Raw genomic sequence first — 19,563 nt, 5'->3', positions numbered from 1 at the left:
AGTTCTTTGGTCTTCTTTCTTTTCTCCATGCTCAATGTGGTACACACAAGGACACAGGACAGAGGTTGAGTCAACTTTAATCCATGTCAACTGGCTGCAAGTGTGATTTAGTTATTGACAACATCTGTTAGGTGCCACAGGTAAGTTACAGGGGCTGTTAATTACACAAATTAGAGAAGCATCACGTGATTTTTCAAACAGTGCCAATACTTTTGTCCACCCCCTTTTTTATGTTTGGTGTTGAATATATCCAATTTGGCTTTATGACATTTTTTTTTATTTTTTCAGTGAAGACAAATTAAATAAAGATAATAATACCAAAGAATTTGTGATTGCAATCATTTTCAAGAACAAACTGAGTATTATCTGACAGAATTGCAGGGGTGCTAATACTTTTTGCCAGCACTGTATATTAGATTGATAGATTATATAGTTCTATAATGATAATTGTCTATAATGATCGATATATAGATAGATAGATAGATAGATGTATAATGCAATTAAATTGTCACTTCTATTGGTAACAGTGAATACAGAGCTATGCTATCTATCTATCTATCTATCTAGGAGTAAAAACACAGGCATCACCTCCAAATATTGATGCAAAAAAAGTAAGGGCTTTAATAGCCCAGTGGCAACATTTCGGTTGAAAAACCTTTTTCCTTGTGGAGACTGACACACCAATCTGGCTACCAGTGAGGAGACTTATAGATGCAATGCTCCTCTGGGAAATATGCAAATTGTCTCTTTAGGGAGGAAGGAGACAAACTCTAGTGCAACTTATTGGAGGTAGCAATCCTAAAAGTCAAACGTGACCCTTTAATGAACCTTTTCATATGACGTAAGATTTATGCCCGATAGAAATTGAGGTTTGAGGTTCTGATCTGCATAAATCCTAAGTCATATGCAAAGGCTTGTTAAAGGGTCACTTTTGACTTCTAGGATTGCTACCTCCAATAGGTGTCCCTATAGTTCGTCTCCTTCCTCCCTGAAGAAACAATTTGGTTGAAAAACTGAAACGTTACCACTGGGCTATTAATGTTCTTACTTTTTTGCATCATTTAATGGACGTGTTGCGTTTACTTTTATTCTATGGATTGCCATTTTTGTGGGGTAATGCACCCATAGGTTGAAGTTTACTGATGGCGCTGTTCTACTTTTTCATCATCTATTTAACCATCTCTCTCTGTCTGTCTATCCTATTTGATTACAAAGTGTTATGCTGCTTGTTAGCTACTGTATCACAGTTATCTATACCGATGGTAGATACATGGATAGATAGATAGATAGATAGATAGGTAGATAGAGGGATAGATAGATAGATAGATAGATAGATAGATAGATAGATAGATAGATAGATAGATAGATAGATAGATAGATAGAGCTATTGCTTCGGTAATGTGGAAAATGTGTTTAACTCTACTGAAGGTTTAGTTTTATTTATTTTGTTCACATTGGACATGATGTGCCGATAACATCTGCCGGTCACTTAAATGGCCCCATGTCTGCTCCTAACTCATTATTTGGACAAGCAATTTTGGACGTGCCCATGCCCAGTAGACAAGCAGATGGAGCACTGAGAGAGGCTCATTAGATTCTAATTGGGTGTTAGCGATGCCAGAGATACATCCTTAATGATGTTAGTGCCACCGGATGGTCACCATCTACCAAAGGCCCCATATTTAGGTGTATGTGTGATGTGACATTACAGGATTCATTTATGTTCTATCTGCTCATATGTAAAGGTCAGTGTTTTAGAGAAAACATGTTTAATCTGTGATCATGACAACAAAGGCAAAGTCTGGCAGCTAAAGGGTACACGTTGCGATTCTACTCGTTTCCGTTATTCCAGAAAGAATGATTAGATAAAGGCGATCGTGTCATTATCATTAGCACAAAAGGTTACATTTACATGTGGAAAGTAAAGGGATGTTTTATAGCGCCATTGTGTTAATATTAAAATATATGTACCTATCAGGGATAAGTAGAGCCAAGAGAACCATATTGCTTCACACAAACAGGTAGGAACGTGCCAGCAATGAACAGATTCAGACGAGGAAACAATGAATTGAGGTAACTTTGCAAAGACTTCCTTTGCACTGACATTGAATTTCGGTGTTTTCTTCTCCTCCATTTGTGTCGACAGAAAAATGTAGAATTGTACTATTCTCATTTTTATATTATGAAAGCTTAGATTTCAGTTTTGCTATTAACACAGCTCTAAAACTGTTTGAAAAGTAAGAGGTAATTTTTATACAATTTTGATAGATGATCTCAGTAAAAATATTGAAAAAATTCCATCACGTACAGTTTGTTCAAACACTGACTCCATAGGTTTTTTCTTTCACCGTACTTTCACACCTTTGCATAGGCTTTGGTGGATGATCTTGGTGTCCCATCACCTCCGGAGAAACGAAGAAACGCCAGATTCAGAACATGAAGAACAGGATTCTGACAAAGACTTTGACACTAGTCCCAATGAGCCACAGCTTTTTTCACAGCTCAAATTAAATGAGGACTTGGACCTTCTTAATCATTCTACAGAACTTTTAGTCTCAAGACCGGGGGTCTGGAACCTATCGGGAACCTATGGCTCGCGAGGCAGATGTGACTGTTTTGATGCTGCATCTGGCTCGCAAACAAATCTTTAATAAAATAAATAATGATGCTAAAAAACTGTCAGGAGAGCAGGCATGATGACTTCCTGTGCGTCTGGAGCCTAACCCTGGCTCTTTCTCATTCACGACACCAATACATGCACACTTTGTACACAGACCGCTTGCTCCTTTCAATGGCCATGTCACGGGTGCATGTGCTGTATGTGTGCCATCTCCCTAGCAACTCTGGACGCGGACACATGGACACAAGGTCACATGGTGCTCTCACTGCACTGCTACTGGCCATGTGATGCCCCTGGACTAGTCAGGGCATCAGAGGGTAGTGCACACTCTTTATCTCTTAGTGCAGGACTCAAACCCCCATGGTTCTGGGTTCCCAACCTATAGTATTGCCTCCATCCGCATCAAAATTCCAACCACACCTCACACCACCCCCTGTCAAGCACACCAGTGGGCTGCTGAGCTGGAATAGGGCCGCCCACCTAGGGGTCAGGCAGACTGGTGGGAGAGAAGCAGTAGGAGAAGAGTGGTAGCCCTCGAGTAGTGAGGAGCTGGGGGAGCGTGTGGCTCCTTGGGTGTAAGAGGTTGGGTAGCAGACGGTGGTCTGGGCCCGGAGGAGTCAGAGACCCGGTCGTAGGGTATTGAGGCTGGGTGCCTAGACCTGGTCTTGGAGGACAGTCAGCAGCTCGAGTCTAATAACCGGTCCGAGACCGAAAGCACGGTGAGGTACTGGACCCTAGATCGGGGAGTAGCTTCAAGCAACCAAAAGAGGCCCATGAGAACATCATTGCAACTTGGATTCAAGAACATAGTTGTGGAAAGTTTAGTTGATTCCACTAAAGTTCTCCTGCCACCACTCCACCTTAAGCTTGGACTAATGAGGCAAACTTTTAAGTACTTAAAGAGAGACTTAAGTACCTATGTACCAAGTTTCTGGGACTGTCTGAAGCAATACTGAACAAAGGCATTTTTGTGTATCCGGATATTTAGAGTCTTTTAAAGGACGACGTGTTCAAAACAAAAATGAAAGCAGTTGAGAATAGGTCCTGGGATTTTTTAAAACAAGTTGTGAAGAAATTTCTAGGTGACAACAAAGATTCAAATTTAAGTCCATCATGGAGAACAGGATGAAATGTTTTAAAGCATTGGGTTGTCAGATGAGGTTACTTATTTTGCATTCCCATACGTACTACTTTCCTGAAAACCTTGGTGCTGTTAGCAAAGAGCAAGTAGAAAGATTTCATCAGGTTATCAAGGAGATGTAATGACGATACCAAGGTAGAACGAGAACATGATGGGGGACGACTGCTGGATGATTCACAGAGAAGATCCGCAGGCGACTATAAGAGAAAAGGGATCAAGAGAAGCTTAGAACACAAAAGACAAAGGCGCAAGAATTAATTTCCAATAAAGTTGTAGAATGAGTGTTCAACAAATTATATATATATATAACAAGTGAGAGCAGAGCCGGGAGCTCTGGGTGTATCAGCCTGTGTGGAGGCTGAAAACAAGGCTCTGATATTGAGTCTGAGGTGAGTGCAGCCAAGCCAGGCCAGGGCTGTAGAGCCGAATCTCTCCAGAAGGAGAGACAGACAGGGGTCTGCAGAGGGCCCTGGGTGCTGGAAGGAACCTTGGCTAGAGTTGTACACTGGCAGGAGCCAGAGAGTGGAGAAGTTGCTAAAACTTCCATTATGGACTTATTGTTTATGTTTGAGGGCATTTTATGCTGAGTGTTTTTAAATAAACTGCCGGAATTTCTATGAAGAGACTGTGTAGGTGTGTTGCTGAAGCTACCTCACACCGCTGCAAGCGAGTGGAACCCCCACGTTGCAGGGCGCAACGTTACAATATATATATATATATATATATATATATATATATATATATACAGTCATATGGAAAAGTTTGGGCACCCCTATTAATGTTAACCTTTTTTCTTTATAACAATTTGGGTCTTTGCAACAGCTATTTCAGTTTCATATATCTAATAACTGATGGACTGAGTAATATTTCTGGATTGAAATGAAGTTTATTGTACTAACAGAAAATGTGCAATCCGCATTTAAACAAAATTTGACCGGTGCAAAAGTATGGGCACCTCAACATAAAAGTGACATTAATATTTTGTAGATCCTCCTTTTGCAAAAATAACAGCCTCTATTCGCTTCCTGTAGCTTTTAATGAGTTCCTGGATCCTGGATGAAGTTATATTTGACCATTCCTGCTTGCAAAAAAATTCCAGTTCAGTTAAGTTTGATGGTCGCCGAGCATGGACAGCCCGCTTCAAATCATCCCACAGATTTTCAATGATATTCAGGTCTGGGAACTGGAATGGCCATTCCAGAACATTGTAATTGTTCCTCTGCATGAATGCCTGAGTAGATTTGGAGCGGTGTTTTGGATCATTGTCTTGCTGAAATATCCATCCCCTGCGTAACTTCAACTTCGTCACTGATTCTTGCACATTATTGTCAAGAATCTGCTGATACTGAGTTGAATCCATGCAACCCTCAACTTGAACAAGATTCCCGGTGCCGGCATTGGCCACACAGCCCCAAAGCATGATGGAACCTCCACCAAATTTTACTGTGGGTAGCAAGTGCTTTTCTTGGAACGCCGTGTTTTTTTGCCTCCATGCATAACGCCTTTTTGTATGACCAAACAACTCAATCTTTGTTTCATCAGTCCACAGGACCTTCTTCCAAAATGTAACTGGCTTGTCCAAATGTGCTTTTGCATACCTCAGGCGACTCTGTTTGTGGCGTGCTTGCAGAAACCGCTTCTTTCGCATCACTCTCCCATACAGCTTCTCCTTGTGCAACGTGCGCTGTATTGTTGACCGATGCACATTGACACCATCTGCAGCAAGATGAAGCTGCAGGTCTTTGGAGGTGGTCTGTGGATTGTCCTTGACTGTTCTCACCATTCTTCTTCTCTGCCTTTCTGATATTTTTCTTCGCCTGCCACTTCTGGGCTTAACAAGAACTGTACCTGTGTTCTTCCATTTCCTTACTATGTTCCTCACAGTGGAAACTGACAGTTTAAATCTCTGAGACAAATTTTTGTATCCTTCCCCTGAACAACTATGTTGAATAATCTTTGTTTTCAGATCATTTGAGAGTTGTTTTGAGGAACCCATGATGCCACTCTTCATAGGAGATTCAAATAGGAGAACAACTTGCAAGTGGCCACCTTAAATACCTTTTCTCATGATTGGATACACCTGCCTATGAAGTTCAAAGCTCAATGTGGTTACAAAACCAATTTAGTGCTTTAGGAAGTCAGTAAAAAGTAGTTAGGAGTGTTCAAATCAAGAAATTGGTAAGGGTGCCCATACTTTTGCACCGGTCAAATTTTGTTTAAATGCGGATTGCACATTTTCTGTTAGTACAATAAACCTCATTTCAATCCAGAAATATTACTCAGTCCATCAGTTATTAGATATATGAAACTGAAATAGCTGTTGCAAAAACCCAAACTGTTATAAAGAAAAAAGGTTAACATTAATAGGGGTGCCCAAACTTTGTCATATGACTGTGTATGTATATATATATATATATATATACTGTGTATATATATATATATATATATATATATATACATACATATATATATATATATTTTTTTTTTTTTTTGCTACAATAAAGATTTTTTTTGCCCATCTCGCTTGTACATAATTTCATGTGCGTTTTGTGCAAAATCCATACATGATGGTTAAAAATAGATGTGTTTTTTTAAATAATGGCATAAGAAAACATAAGAATCAGTTGTTGGATTTGACAAACATTTTTGTTCCGCCCCCGTGCCAGCAGCCGGTGCTGCTCGGATCCGGGCCTTCAGGGGTGGTGGCTCGAGGGTCTCCGGACACGCCGAATAAATGGGGGGATGTATATGGACGGGCTGGGCCGTATTAAGTTTGTGACGCCACCCACGGTATGTGGTGAGGTGGGATACCACCGCTGCTGTTACGGGGCACCCGTGGGAGATGTTGTACAGCAAGTTGTTAACCCCTCCATGGGAAGGGATGGTGGCCCCGGGACCCAGTTGGTGTATGCAGGGGATGGCAACCACAGAGGGGGTGCTGGTGTACTCACTGTTAGTAAAACACACAAGTCTCTGGTAAACCAAGGTGATGGTGGCCGGTGCCGCGGCCGGTTGTGTTCTGGTCCCCCACCCGGCTGGTGGTCTCTATCCTTTTCCTGCACTGCTGTGCGTAAGGTGGACTTTCCTAGTGTGAAACTCAGGAGTCGTGCCCGCAGACGCTGGCTTGTGGGATCTATGGGCCCTGGCGGGGACCTCTTATCACTAATCGGTGGGCTGTTGTCTTCTATGAGGGACTTTGGGTGGGACAGGACCTCTAGTCCTGGCCTCAATCTGTTAATTAACCAGCTCCAGTTGGTTCTGGTCCTGGCTTCAGGGTCCGAGTTCCCCCTTTGTGCTCCGGTTTCCGGGTCGGTTCCCCATGTCGGTACCGGCAGGCTACAACCCTGTCCCGGTCCACCTCGGTTCCACCGAGCCGTCTTCCCGTCCCCTGCTGACGGAGACCACCATCTGCCTCCTAGCCAGTGGCACCAGGGCTCCTACCCTGGTACCGTTCAATTTGAACTTTTCTGCTGGAGCTACACTTAGCTCCAGCCCACACTCCTCTCCAAACTGAACTCAAAGCTCGACTCCCTGTTTTTCCCGCCCTGGGCTGTCTGGACCCCTGGGTGGGCATGTCCCAACTGCCTGGTCACCCCCACTGGTGTGTCTATCTTTCCCTGAGGGGGGTGACTAGGTTTTCTGGTTGACTGTGTGTTTCCTATTGAGGGAAGGTGCAATGCGGGGGCCGATTTGTGACTACTTGGTTTTGCCAGGGCGTCACATTTTCATAAACCCAAATTTTTGCATATCTGTGTAATTAAACATGAAAACATCCCGCGGTGCATTTGAGGACGATTTACTCAAATCAGTCGTCAGATTTGATTCAATCAAAATAAATTTGTTCCAAATCGAATCTGCCCTGAAAATATGTTTATGAGGCTCTGAGGTCTCTTCACACCCCAAAATATGATGCGTCTCCCTCCCCAATAAGTACTAATAAGTGACATCAGATTCCAGACAGAAGACCGAAGAAAAGAAGAGTGGAAAATCGAAATCGAGAAAACCAAAAGACCCAAAGCAAACAGTGGACCAGGTAGCGATGTGCAGCAGAAAGACAAGTAAAGGAGAAGGCACGGGCTAGATGAGTAGGTTTACAGTGGTTTATTTTTTAACCCTTTTCTGTTTTTGGCCCTGTAAAGTATGTAGCAAAAGGTCAACTAGCTGGCCGCCATTTTCCCGGATTCATACTATAACTGAATGTCTAAATTTTCGGATTATGGCAAATCCAAATTTTTCGGGAATTTTATTGTGAAGAAAATTAGTTAGAAATTGATTCACTTATTTCTTGCCATTGGTTACTGGCCACAACAGAAATTGGTTATGAGTATCTCATAATTTCAATGAGAATCATGGAGTGCTACATTTCTCCTGTGTAGGCACTGCCAGAGAATTACAAACTTGATACCAATATTCAGAGAGTACAGCTAATCACTGAATCCTAAAACGACAACACTGTTTGAACAGCCTCGTGTTGGAGGAGTATAGAAGTAAAATGTGATTGTTGGACTTATACAAAGATAAGTCATAAGTTGCTCTAGAGAGCTACAATCAGATTGATACAGGCCAGAGATAGATGTAGTCTAAACAATTGTTCCCGCAGTAGGAAGTAATATTCTGTATTATTACTTATAGAGAAATTATGATTATTGCAGGTCAAAAACTGGAAAAACAGAAACGACAGGTGATATCAAGAAAACAAGTTAGATAGAGTGAAGTCAGCAAGAAAAGTAACAGTCAAGGTCAAGAATCTGACGTCATAGAAAGAAGATCGATCTTTATGGCTAAAGCTGGGTTTACACACTGCAACATCTCAAACGACATCGCTGTAACGTCAGCGGTTTTGTGACGCAATAGCGATGTCGTTTGCGATGTTGCAGTGTGTGAAACCTATCAGTGACCTGGCCCCTGCTGTGAAGTTGTAATCGCTACAAATCATTCTTAGGTCCTTTGTTTCCCGCTGTGCAGCATGCATCGCTAGAAAGTTTCAGTGTGTGAAAGACTTTGCAGCGACTTTGTTAGCAACTTCCCTTTCAAAAAGCTGCTTATCAACATCCCCAACAACCAGCTAGGTCGCTCTGCAGGTCCGGATCGCTGTTGCGTTGTTGGCCAGGTTTGCCTGCTTGAACGCTCACCAGCGACTCAACAGAGACTTAGGGAGGTCGCTGTTACGTCACAAAACCGGTGATGTTACAGCGATGTCCTTTGCGATGTTGCAGTGTGTAAACCCAGCTTAAGGGATGAACCAAAACCAAGATACGTACCCAGATCTAGAAAAGAACGGAAAAATGTTGACAGAACCCGAAAGCAGATTAAACAAAGTAAGGCATGAATCTAGAATCGATTGAACTAATTTCTTACAGGGGAACTTTCCATTTGGTGTAGCAGTGTCAATCACTTACTAGGAGACAAAACCCTATATTCCACTTTATTCTTCTTATTTATATGATGTCCTAAGATACTTTCTCAAACTTACATTGGGAACCAAGATTCATAAAACTGGTCAATTCTACATGGCCACTTTTCCAACCTAGCTTCTTGTCTAGTGATCACTCAGTGAGTGCAGATATTTGTCAACATTTTTTTAAAGCAATATAATATTATTACTATTATTACTATTATTAAAAGAGGGAAAAGGCCACATCTTATGTGAATTTTATGTGTAACATGTTTAACACTAGAACTACTGAGGTAGTCATTTTGACTACTTTGCACCATGTATTTCTATATAGGTGTCACGAGTCCAGTAGTTCTAGTGTTAAATAACTCACCATATGGTATAATCAGAGTGATTACATCAGTTAGCAACTAAAGCGGTTGTATAAAAAGTTTAAAAAAAAAAATCTATCTATCTATCTATCTATCTATCTATCGTCATGGCCAAAAATGTTGGCACCCTTGAAATTATTCCAGAAAATGAAGTATTTCTCCCAGAAAATTATTACAATTACACGTTTTGTTATTCACATGTTTATTTGCTTTCTGTGTGTTCGAATGAACAATGCAAAAAATAAAAACAAAGAAAAAAAAAAAGCAATATGCACATAATTTCACACAACACCACCAAAATGAGCCCTACAAAATTGTTGCCACCTTCAAGTTAATATTTGGTTGCACACCCTTTGGAATAAATAACTGTAATCAATATTTTGCTATAACCATCACCAAACTTCGTACACCTCTCAACTAGAATTTTGGACTCTTCTTTTGGTAACTGCCCCAGGTCTCTTTTTATTTGAGGCGCCTTCTCCCAACTGCAATTTTAAGATCTCTCCACAGGTGTTCATTGAAAATTTATATTTGGACTAAATTGCTGCCATTTCAGAATTTTCCAGCACTTTGTTTCCAGCCATTTCTGGGTGCTTTTTGAAGTATATTTAGGGTCATTGTCTTGCTGGAAGACCCAAGAAATAGGACACAAACCCAGCTTTCTGACACTGAGCATTACATTGCGACCTAAAATATTTGGTAATCTTCAGGTTTCATGATGCCTTGCACATAGTCAAGGCACCCAATGCCAGAGGCAGCAAAACAACCCTAAAACATGGTTTGAACCTCCGCCATATTTGATTGTATGTGTGTTCTTTTCTTTATAGGCCTCATTTAGTTTTCTGTAAACAGTAGAATGATGTGCTTTACCAAAATGCTCTGTCTTGGTCTCATCTGTCTACAATATGCTTTCACACAAGGATTTTGGCTTACTCATGTACAATTTAGCTAACTGCAGTCTAGCTTTTTCATATCGCTGTGTGAGCAGTGGGGTCCTCCAGGGTCTCCTGATGTAGCGTTTCATTTCATTCAAATGCTGATGAATAGTTTGCACTGACACTGATGCACCCTGAGGCTGCAGGACAGTTTGGATTTCTTGGCAGCTTGAATGGGGCTGCTTATCCACCATCCCAACTATCTTGCATTGCAACCTTTCATCAACTTTTCTCTAGCGCCCACATCCAGGGAGATTAGATACAGTTCCATGGATTGTAAACTGCTTGATTATGTTGTGCACCATGGACAAACGAACATTAAGATCTCTGGAGATGAACTTATAGCCTATTGATATTCTTCAACAATTTTGGTTCTCAAACAGTTCTCATCTCTTCTTTCTGTTCTCCAAGCTTAGTGTGGCACACACAGACACACAAGACTGAGTAAATTTCTCCCCTTTATTTTTTTCAGGTGTGATTTTCATATTGCCCATAATTGTTACTTGTCACAGGTGAGTTTGAACGAGCATCACATGCTTGAAACAAAGCTCTTTCTTTACCCACAATTTTGGAAAAATGGCAACAATTTTGTCCAGCCCATCGTTAGTGTTTTATGTGAAATTATGTCCAATTTGCCTTTTTTTCTCTGTATTTTTGTATTGCTCCAATATGCACAAAGGAAATAAACATGTATATAACAAAATGTGTAATTGCAATAATTTTTTAGGAGAAATACCTAATTTTCTGGAACAATTTGAAGGTTACTAACACTTTGGGCCATGACTCTATTTATCTATCTATCCAGCATCAGGGACAGAAAAGGAAAGCAACAGAGCATATTTGTTGTTAACAGCTAGTCCAATTAAAATCCTAGGAACACTTCCCACTTGAACCTATGAATAGAAAAGCTGTGGAAAAATAAAGCGCAATAGGTTCTTACCCTCATATGTACAGGGCGGGAGGCGGGGAGCAATATTACTCACGAAGTGTAGTTGTGACAGTCACAACCACTATAATCGCATGTATAAATGGATCAATGCAGCAGCCACCCAAAACGGCAGATAACAGAGAGAGGTAGAAACCAAGTTTTCAAATGCCGCGCCAATGATCACCAGTCAGAGGATCAGATTTATGTATCTTTATTGTTCCATGGGTCTATGCGTTTCAGGAGCTCAGCTCCCTTCCTCAGGACCGTCAGAAGTAAGTTGAGATTTGATGTTGTCTTACTTCTGATGGTCCTGAGGAAGGGAGCTGAGCTCCTGAAACGCGTAGACCCATGCAACAATAAAGATACATAAATCTGATCCTCTGACTGGTGATCATTGGAGCGGCATCTGAAAACCCGGTTTCTACCTCTCTGTTATCACTTGAACCTACGAGACACACCATTGGGGGGCCTGAAGGGAATAGGGCCGCCCACATGGCGGGTGTTACGGAGGTGACGATTGGAATAAAAATAATAAACAATAACGTAATATCAATCGTTGCCCCACGTCCGCCGGGCAGGTGTTAATGTCACTAAGGACAGAAGGACGACAAACAGCAACACAGGAAACCATAAAAGAAGGTAAGCGTGTCTCCGTGAACCCCACAGATGCACACGCAATGGTCACGTATGTAAGAACACGTCTAAACCAAAAGGAAACGCAACTAAAGATGGTTATGTGTGTAGAGACACGACATAACCAAATGGTAACGCAGTTAGCATCACTGGTAACCTGGAACGTAACCACTGAGGCGGTCACGTGCGTACAGGGGCACATCAGACCGAGGAGGTCACCCCATTAGAGGCACTGGGTACCCAAAGCTGGCACACTCATGCACACAAGTCTGCCACCAAAGACGGGGCATGTGCGTAGGGGGCACTTCGTGTCCCGAAGAACTCTTATCCCTCACCGTGCTGAAACACAGTTTGTACCCAGATACGAATACCTGGTACCGGCGCCTGCGCTAAAGTCAGAATCACACTGCACGTATACAAGAGATAGTTAGCGTCTCTGGGTACCCACAACTGGCACACACATACATACAAGACTGCCACTTCACACGGGGCGTGTGCGTATGAGGCACGTCTTGTCCGGAAGGACTCTAATCCCTCACCGTGCCGAGACACAGTTTGTACCCAGATATGAATACCAGGTACCGGCGCCTGCCCTAAAGTCAGAATCACACTGCACATATACAGGAGTCTGTCACAAGCATTGCAGACTTACATTGGCGCTGGAATCCACTCACTCCTAACAGCAGGGAATGCGGCCTAGCTGTCAGTATACAAAATGACACTCGCGCCCCGATTGGCGGAGCTACAGACCGCCCAGACCACATGGCATGTGGTAATGGCGTCGGCTGTAGCCATACAGGGGCTGCCACATCATTGCTGAAGTCATGATGACCAATTGGCGGCTGCCACTTCATCGCTGATGTCACTGGTGACCAATCAGTAGCCGCCTTGTCATCAATGACATCACGCACACGCTCAGTGTGGCTGCATGAGCACTTAGGCTCAGGATGGTACAAAACTCTAACCACCTGATGCCTCAAGCGCCGGCCAGGTGGTGCTTCAGAGTTAACCGGCCTCTATGTGTGACTCAATGACGAGACTAGGCCGGTTCGAGGCACAACTGTAACAGAGGGTTGGTGAGGAGAAAATGAGGACAGTGACAGTTGAGAGTTGAGAGTCAAGAGTGAAGGAGAGAGGAGGTGAAGTGGCTCTCATGAGGAGAGGCCACGGAGGAGAGCTCCTGTATACTAGGTGGCAGACGTTGGTCTGGGCCTAGTAGGAGCTGGAACCCGGTCACAGGGGACAGTGTCAAGGGACACGGACTGCCGAGGAGGGCAGATGGCGGCCTTGAGCTATCACCAGGCAGGGGCCAGGGCATGACGGGGTTTGTGGACCCCAGGCCGGAAAGTACCTTCACACGTTCCGGTAATTTACCCGACGGGGGTGAAGACTTCAAGTGCCATCCCCAACCCGCTCCAAAATCGGGATACTAGCGCACCGATGGGATAGGACTTTCCCAATACAGTCCAAAGAAATCTTACGCGTGAACCCTGAGAGCAAGCTCACAAGAAAAAGTTTGAGCAGCAAAAGTGGATTTCATTGAAAGTAAACAGGCAACAACTTCAATTAGTGTAAATATATAAGAAAAGACAGAAGTCTTTAAATTTGCCTAAATATATCCATACATCCCATGATCACAAAGATAAACAGAAAAAGCTCTATAAGGAACATACAAATTTATTAGAACATAGAGTACATGGGATATAAAAGTACAGAGAAATATATCATGACCAGGAAAATGACACAAAAAGGTGAAAAACACCCCATGTGGGGCCACATGCCAAGACAATGTATATACTTGCTCCCTGATAAAAAAAAAAGTGTTTAGAAAATCACATATACAGTCATGGCCAAAAGTTTTGAGAATGCTACAAATATTAATTTTTACAAAGTCTACTGCTTAAGTTTTTCTAATGACAATACTCCAGAATGTCATAAAGAGTGATCAGCTTAACAGCAATTACTTGAAAAGTCAATATTGGCTAAGAAAATGAACTTCAACCCCCAAAACACATTTCAACATCATTGCATTCTTGCCTTAAAAGGAGCAGCTAACATTGTTTTAGTGATTGTTCCATTAACACAGGTGTGGGTGTTGATGAGGACAGGGCTGGCGATCAATCAGTCATGATTAAGTAAGAATGACATCACTGGCCACTTTAAATGGAGGCTGGTGCTTGGTTTCATTGTTTCTCTTCAGTTAACCATGGTTATCTCTAAAGAAACACGTGTAGCCATCATTGCTCTGCACAAAAATGGCCTAACAGGGAAGAGTATCGCAGCTACAAAGATTGCACCTCAGTCAACAATCTATCGCATCATCAAGAACTTCAAGGAGAGAGCTTCCATTGTTGCCAAAAAGGCTCCAGGGCGCCCAAGAAGGACCAGCAAACGCCTGGACCGTATCTTAAAACTGTTTCAGCTGCGGGATCGAACTTCCAACAGTGCCGAGCTAGGTAAGCAATGGCAGCAGGCTGGTGTGAGTGCTTCTGCACGCACTGTGAGGCGGAGACTGCTTGAGCAAGGCCTGGTTTCAAGGAGGGCAGCAAAGATGCCACTTCTCTCCAGAAAAAACATCAGGGACCAAACTGATATTCTGCAAAAGGTACAGGGAGTGGACTGCTGAGGACTGGGGTAAAGTCATTTTCTCAGATGAATCCCCTTTTCGATTGTTTGGGACATCTGGAAAACAGCTTATTAGGAGAAGAAGAGGTGAGCGCTACAACCAGTCTTGTCTCATGCCAACTGTTAAGCATGATGAAACGATTCATGTGTGGGGTTGCTTCTCAGCCAAGGGAATCGGCTCACTCATAGTCTTGCCTAAAAACACAGCTATGAATAAAGAATGGTACCAGAATGTCCTCCAAGAGCAACTTCTCCCAACTGTCCAAGAGCAGTTTGGCGCCCAACAATGCCTTTTCCAGCATGATGGAGCATCTTGCCATAAAGCAAAGGTGATCACTAAATGGCTCATGGAACAAAACATAGAGATTTTGGGTCCATGGTCTGGAAACTCCCCAGATCTTAATCCCATTAAGAACTTGTGAGTAATCATCAAGAGACGGGTGGACAAACAAAAACCAATAAATTCTGGCAAAATGCAAGCATTGCTTATGCAAGAATGGACAGCTATCAGTCAGGATTTGGTCCAGAAGTTGATTGAGAGCATGCCAGGGAGAATTGCAGAGGTCCTGAAGAAGAAGGGTCAACACTGCAAATATTGACTTGCTGCATTAACTCACTCTAACTGTCAATATAACCTTTTGGTACTCATAATATGATTGCAATTATATTTCTGTATGTGATGTAAACATCAGACAAACACAATTAAAAACCAGAGGGTAACAGATCATGTGAAAATATAATTTTGGTGTCATTCTCAAAACTTTTGGCCATGACTGTACAGGTAAGAAAGCCGTTTGCAGCAAAGCACCTTACTACAAGTCCCAACACGTGTTTCGTGTGACTTCCTCGGGGGACCACGTGCCACCGTGGGTGTGGCATCACAAACTTTCCAAAATCCCACTGTACATATCCACCCCCCCTTCTTTTAATCGGAGACCCCTCAAGCCACTGCGGATCCGGATCCGAGTGGGGGCAACGGCCCGGCTGCTCGCCTGGGGGCAGTACATCCACCACTGAAGGTGGACCTACACTCCAACCACAGGAAAAACATCATTGGGGCACTATTATTGTCACATGTTTTGCACAAATTTTACTGGCTGTCACAACTGGATTGCATATTCTGACACTTTGTTAAATTGTTTCTCTGTTGTCTGGGATAACACAGGCAGACTCAGGCATTGACCTGCTGTGTGTTGATTCATAGGCAGGCTAGCAAGGAGGCTCAGGCCTATCCACCATTAGGAGTATCTGTGAGACTAGGGATAACATAGGGCCTCCTAGCATGAAGTACAGTTTAGGAGTCCCGGATCCCCACTATAGATATAGATTTATAGATGTAAATATAATATATTTACCCAACTGCACAATATTTTTAATTTATGTATACTGTAAATAGATTTCTTTCCACACACTATATTTTGAACCATACTTTTAGTGAAATAACCTTTTTAACTAAGCTGAGTGCCAGGGTCAAAAATGGAGAAGGGAAAGGTTGAAAGCTGTAGCATTAGTGGATATGTACTGCTAAAGAAACGGCCTTTGAGACCAATAAGCAGTAATTACATTTCCTGGAACTCAAGTGGTGACTACTGAGAACTGTTTCTTAACCTATGTTTAGCGACAAAACCACATGTAACTTTCTTTGTGTAACAGGTAGGTGATGGGATTTTTTTGTTCTGTATGATATCTGATATTTCGTTCTACTCCAGAATATGACCTCCTGTCTACCTCCATCAATCGAATACCATCACTACCTGCCTCAATGACCAATGAGTCTCGCCTTGTAAAATATATATCTGTGATAGAAATATACAATCATTCGAATAGGCACTTGGGAAAGAATGAAGGAAAGAGGGAAATACTAACCATGAAGCCAGAAGCATTTGTGGAAGACGCCTTCCATTCCTAGCCTGAGGCTATGTGCCCACGGGAGTTTGTACCTGCGGATATATCCGCAGGTATATCCGCAGATTTCCCACAGCTGCTTGCCAGAATCCGCAGCTATTTTTAGCTGCGGTAGTACAGCGAAATAGCTGCGGTAAGCCTGCGGGCATTCGTGCGACTTACCTGCGGAAGTCCCGGCCTCTATCTCCATAGTGGAGGGCCGGGATTTCCGCAGGTAATTCCACAGAAATAATTGACATGCAATTACGGGACATCCGCAGAATATTCCGCAGCCGCACAAATCCGTAGCATGGACACAGCACTCCTCATGTCCCATGGGATAACATGGGGAGTGTCTGTACATGCTGAAACCTGCGGATTTATCTGGAAAATCGAGAAAATCCGCTGATTTTCTGCAGATAAATCTGCAGGTTTAATCTCCCGTGAGCACATAGCTTTAGAGTAACTATAGACTATCGTGACCAGGCCTCTAAGCATGCTTAGGCAATCACTACCTACCTGTTGACCGCCTCTGTTTCATAGAAACCATCAGTAAAGGCTTTCTTTGCTTTATGGACACCCAGATTAGAGTTTATGTGTATACGAGATCCTGACACTGGATTCTTGGTGATCTGCACTGAGCAGGTGGCACAATTCACTCCACAGAGTGGCACATGTGCAGTGCAGATCCTGTAGCAAATGTCTAAAGCTCACTCTCATGTGAAAGGTGTAAAAACAGTAAAGTACAAGTGTGCGTGGTACTATGGGCTACTGGATAATTATGGCTATTAATGATGCTGTATGTGACGCCCTGGCCTATCAGGTCATCACAGGGTATTGTGCAATCTGCCCTTCAGCACAGTATCCACCCTCCTTGGTTACGGGTCCTTGTCCTTTGGTGTTGCTAACAGCTGAGCCAATCAAAATCCTAGGAACACTTTACACTTTACCCAACAGACACATGTTGCGCCCTGGCCTAGCCAGGTCGTCACAGATAACACACAAACACCCCCCCACCCCCATTACACAGGGACACCAGCCAAACACAAAACCCTTGTTGCCTCCCTCCAGTGTCTGATGTCCACACCAGGTGGGGCGGAGCCAAGCGGTGGGCCCCACCCACTGAGGCGTCCACAGGCCTGGAGATGGGAAAAGTGACAGATAGAGTTTGGAGTTTGAAGTGAGAGGAGTTAGCACTTGGGTGTCTGGGTTTGTGGCCCAGGCACTGACAGCAAGGTTGGCAGATGGTGGTGGCCGTCTGCAGGAGTGGTGGAGCAACGCGGAACCGTAGGACCGGGGTCGGGCAACGGGCCGCCGGTACCGACCGGGGAGCGAAGTGAAGTCAGCACACACAGGCAGGGCCATCGGACCCCGAACAGGCTTGGAGCCGCCGACAATAGTCAGATCCGAATGTGACTGGAACCCCAGGGGTTTCACAACAGCAAAAGTCCCGATTGAAGGCAACAGCCCACACCGTGAGGGTATACAGCTACCGCCTAAGGCTAGAGACCCAAGGGCCAGCGCCTGCAGGCAAATGGGCTCCTCCGCTACCCATACACCGGGGAGCGGACTACCGTTGGGAATCCATAGTAGTCAGAAGGAGAACATCAAGGTGCAGGGAAAGACAGCCGCCATCACCTGTCTGTCACCTTTATTGCTGAGTGAGTACACCCGTGCCATCCGGCACCGCGCGCCGCGCTGTCCCTGCAACCCTGCACCTCACTGACCCTGCCTCCCCGTCTCATCATTGGGCCCCGGGACCACCGACCCCTACCCACGGAGGGGGAAAACAACATCCCAGCTGCTCCCTACCATCGCTCCCGGGATCCCCGTCACCAGCAGTGGTGGTGCCCATCTTCACCACGACCCGTGGGTGGCTTCACGGACTAAATCCCCCAAACCAACCACCCCTTTCACTCACGGGCAAGGAGCGCCGCTCGAGTCCCCGGATCCAGCCCACCGCTCGAGCCACCGAGCAGCGATCGAGCAGCGCCGGACCCGAGCGTTAGCGAGCGCAGCGCAGTGGCGTCCTCCCCGCCCGCGCCAACTTGGCCACACGAACAGGATTGAACCCATCTACTTACCAGTTGAAGTGCGCTTTGTCCGGCCGAAAATTTTGAAGCGCCGCCATCTTGGCGCGAAAATCTCCCGCTCGAGCGTCTTCTCCGAGCAGGGAAGGCGCCAAAGCGAAGCCCAGCCCCCAACAAACGGAAGTGCTGAAGAGTACTAAGGGGGCGCGAGAGTGTGTCTGCCTGATGTAGCCGAGGCTATAGAAAGCAGGGACGCCAGGACTCTGCAAGATATCCCGTTCCTGGAGGCCGAGCAAGTAGGATGTCCGTCCCGTCCAGCAGGCCCACGCCCGGAACAGCGGCATGGGTGGAGGCTCGGGTGGCCCAATTAAGCCGCAGGCTGCAGACCTGGCTCCAGCTCCTGATGCAAGAATGGGAGGCTGGAATGGTGGAAGTGGTGATGACCATGCAGGCCCACGAGGTGAAAACAGAATCGGAGGAGCGGGTGAGTGACCAACGCCCTTGTGTCCCAGAGGGACCGGTCGCTGCGGCCGAGGGGCCCGGTCTGCCGTCGCTCAGCCAGCTGCGTTCCCCGCTGCCCATATTGGTCGGTGCCACCCCGTCGGCCGGCCAGCTGCTCCTGAACCCGACAACAGCTGACATCACCCCCGCCTGCGAAGATCCACCTGCGGGTGCTGCCCGCGAACGACAACTTGCCCGGCCAGTCACGACCCCGCTCCCCTGGGAGACACCCACTTCAAAAAGGGAGTTATCCCGCCCGGAGGCGGCCGCACCTGAAAAGGCCCCGGCAGTCCGCCCAGCTAGTGCAGAGGTGGAGGGTAGCCCGCCTCAAGCCTGGAAGATGACGCTGACCGCTCCCAAACTCCAGGCCTCGGCTGAGGCTGCGGAGGGTTGCCGCTACAAGGCAGCAAAGCAGGCGGCGAAACAGCGGTGCCCCCCTAATCAGAAGGTGCCGGTTGTAGCCCGCATCGGGGGGTACCAGCTGGGCCCAACCCCCGCGC

The sequence above is a fragment of the Anomaloglossus baeobatrachus genome, chromosome 4 (genome assembly GCF_048569485.1).
Source record: "Anomaloglossus baeobatrachus isolate aAnoBae1 chromosome 4, aAnoBae1.hap1, whole genome shotgun sequence".
Taxonomy (NCBI): Eukaryota; Metazoa; Chordata; class Amphibia; order Anura; family Aromobatidae; genus Anomaloglossus; species Anomaloglossus baeobatrachus.
This window is presented reverse-complemented; position numbering follows the sequence as displayed.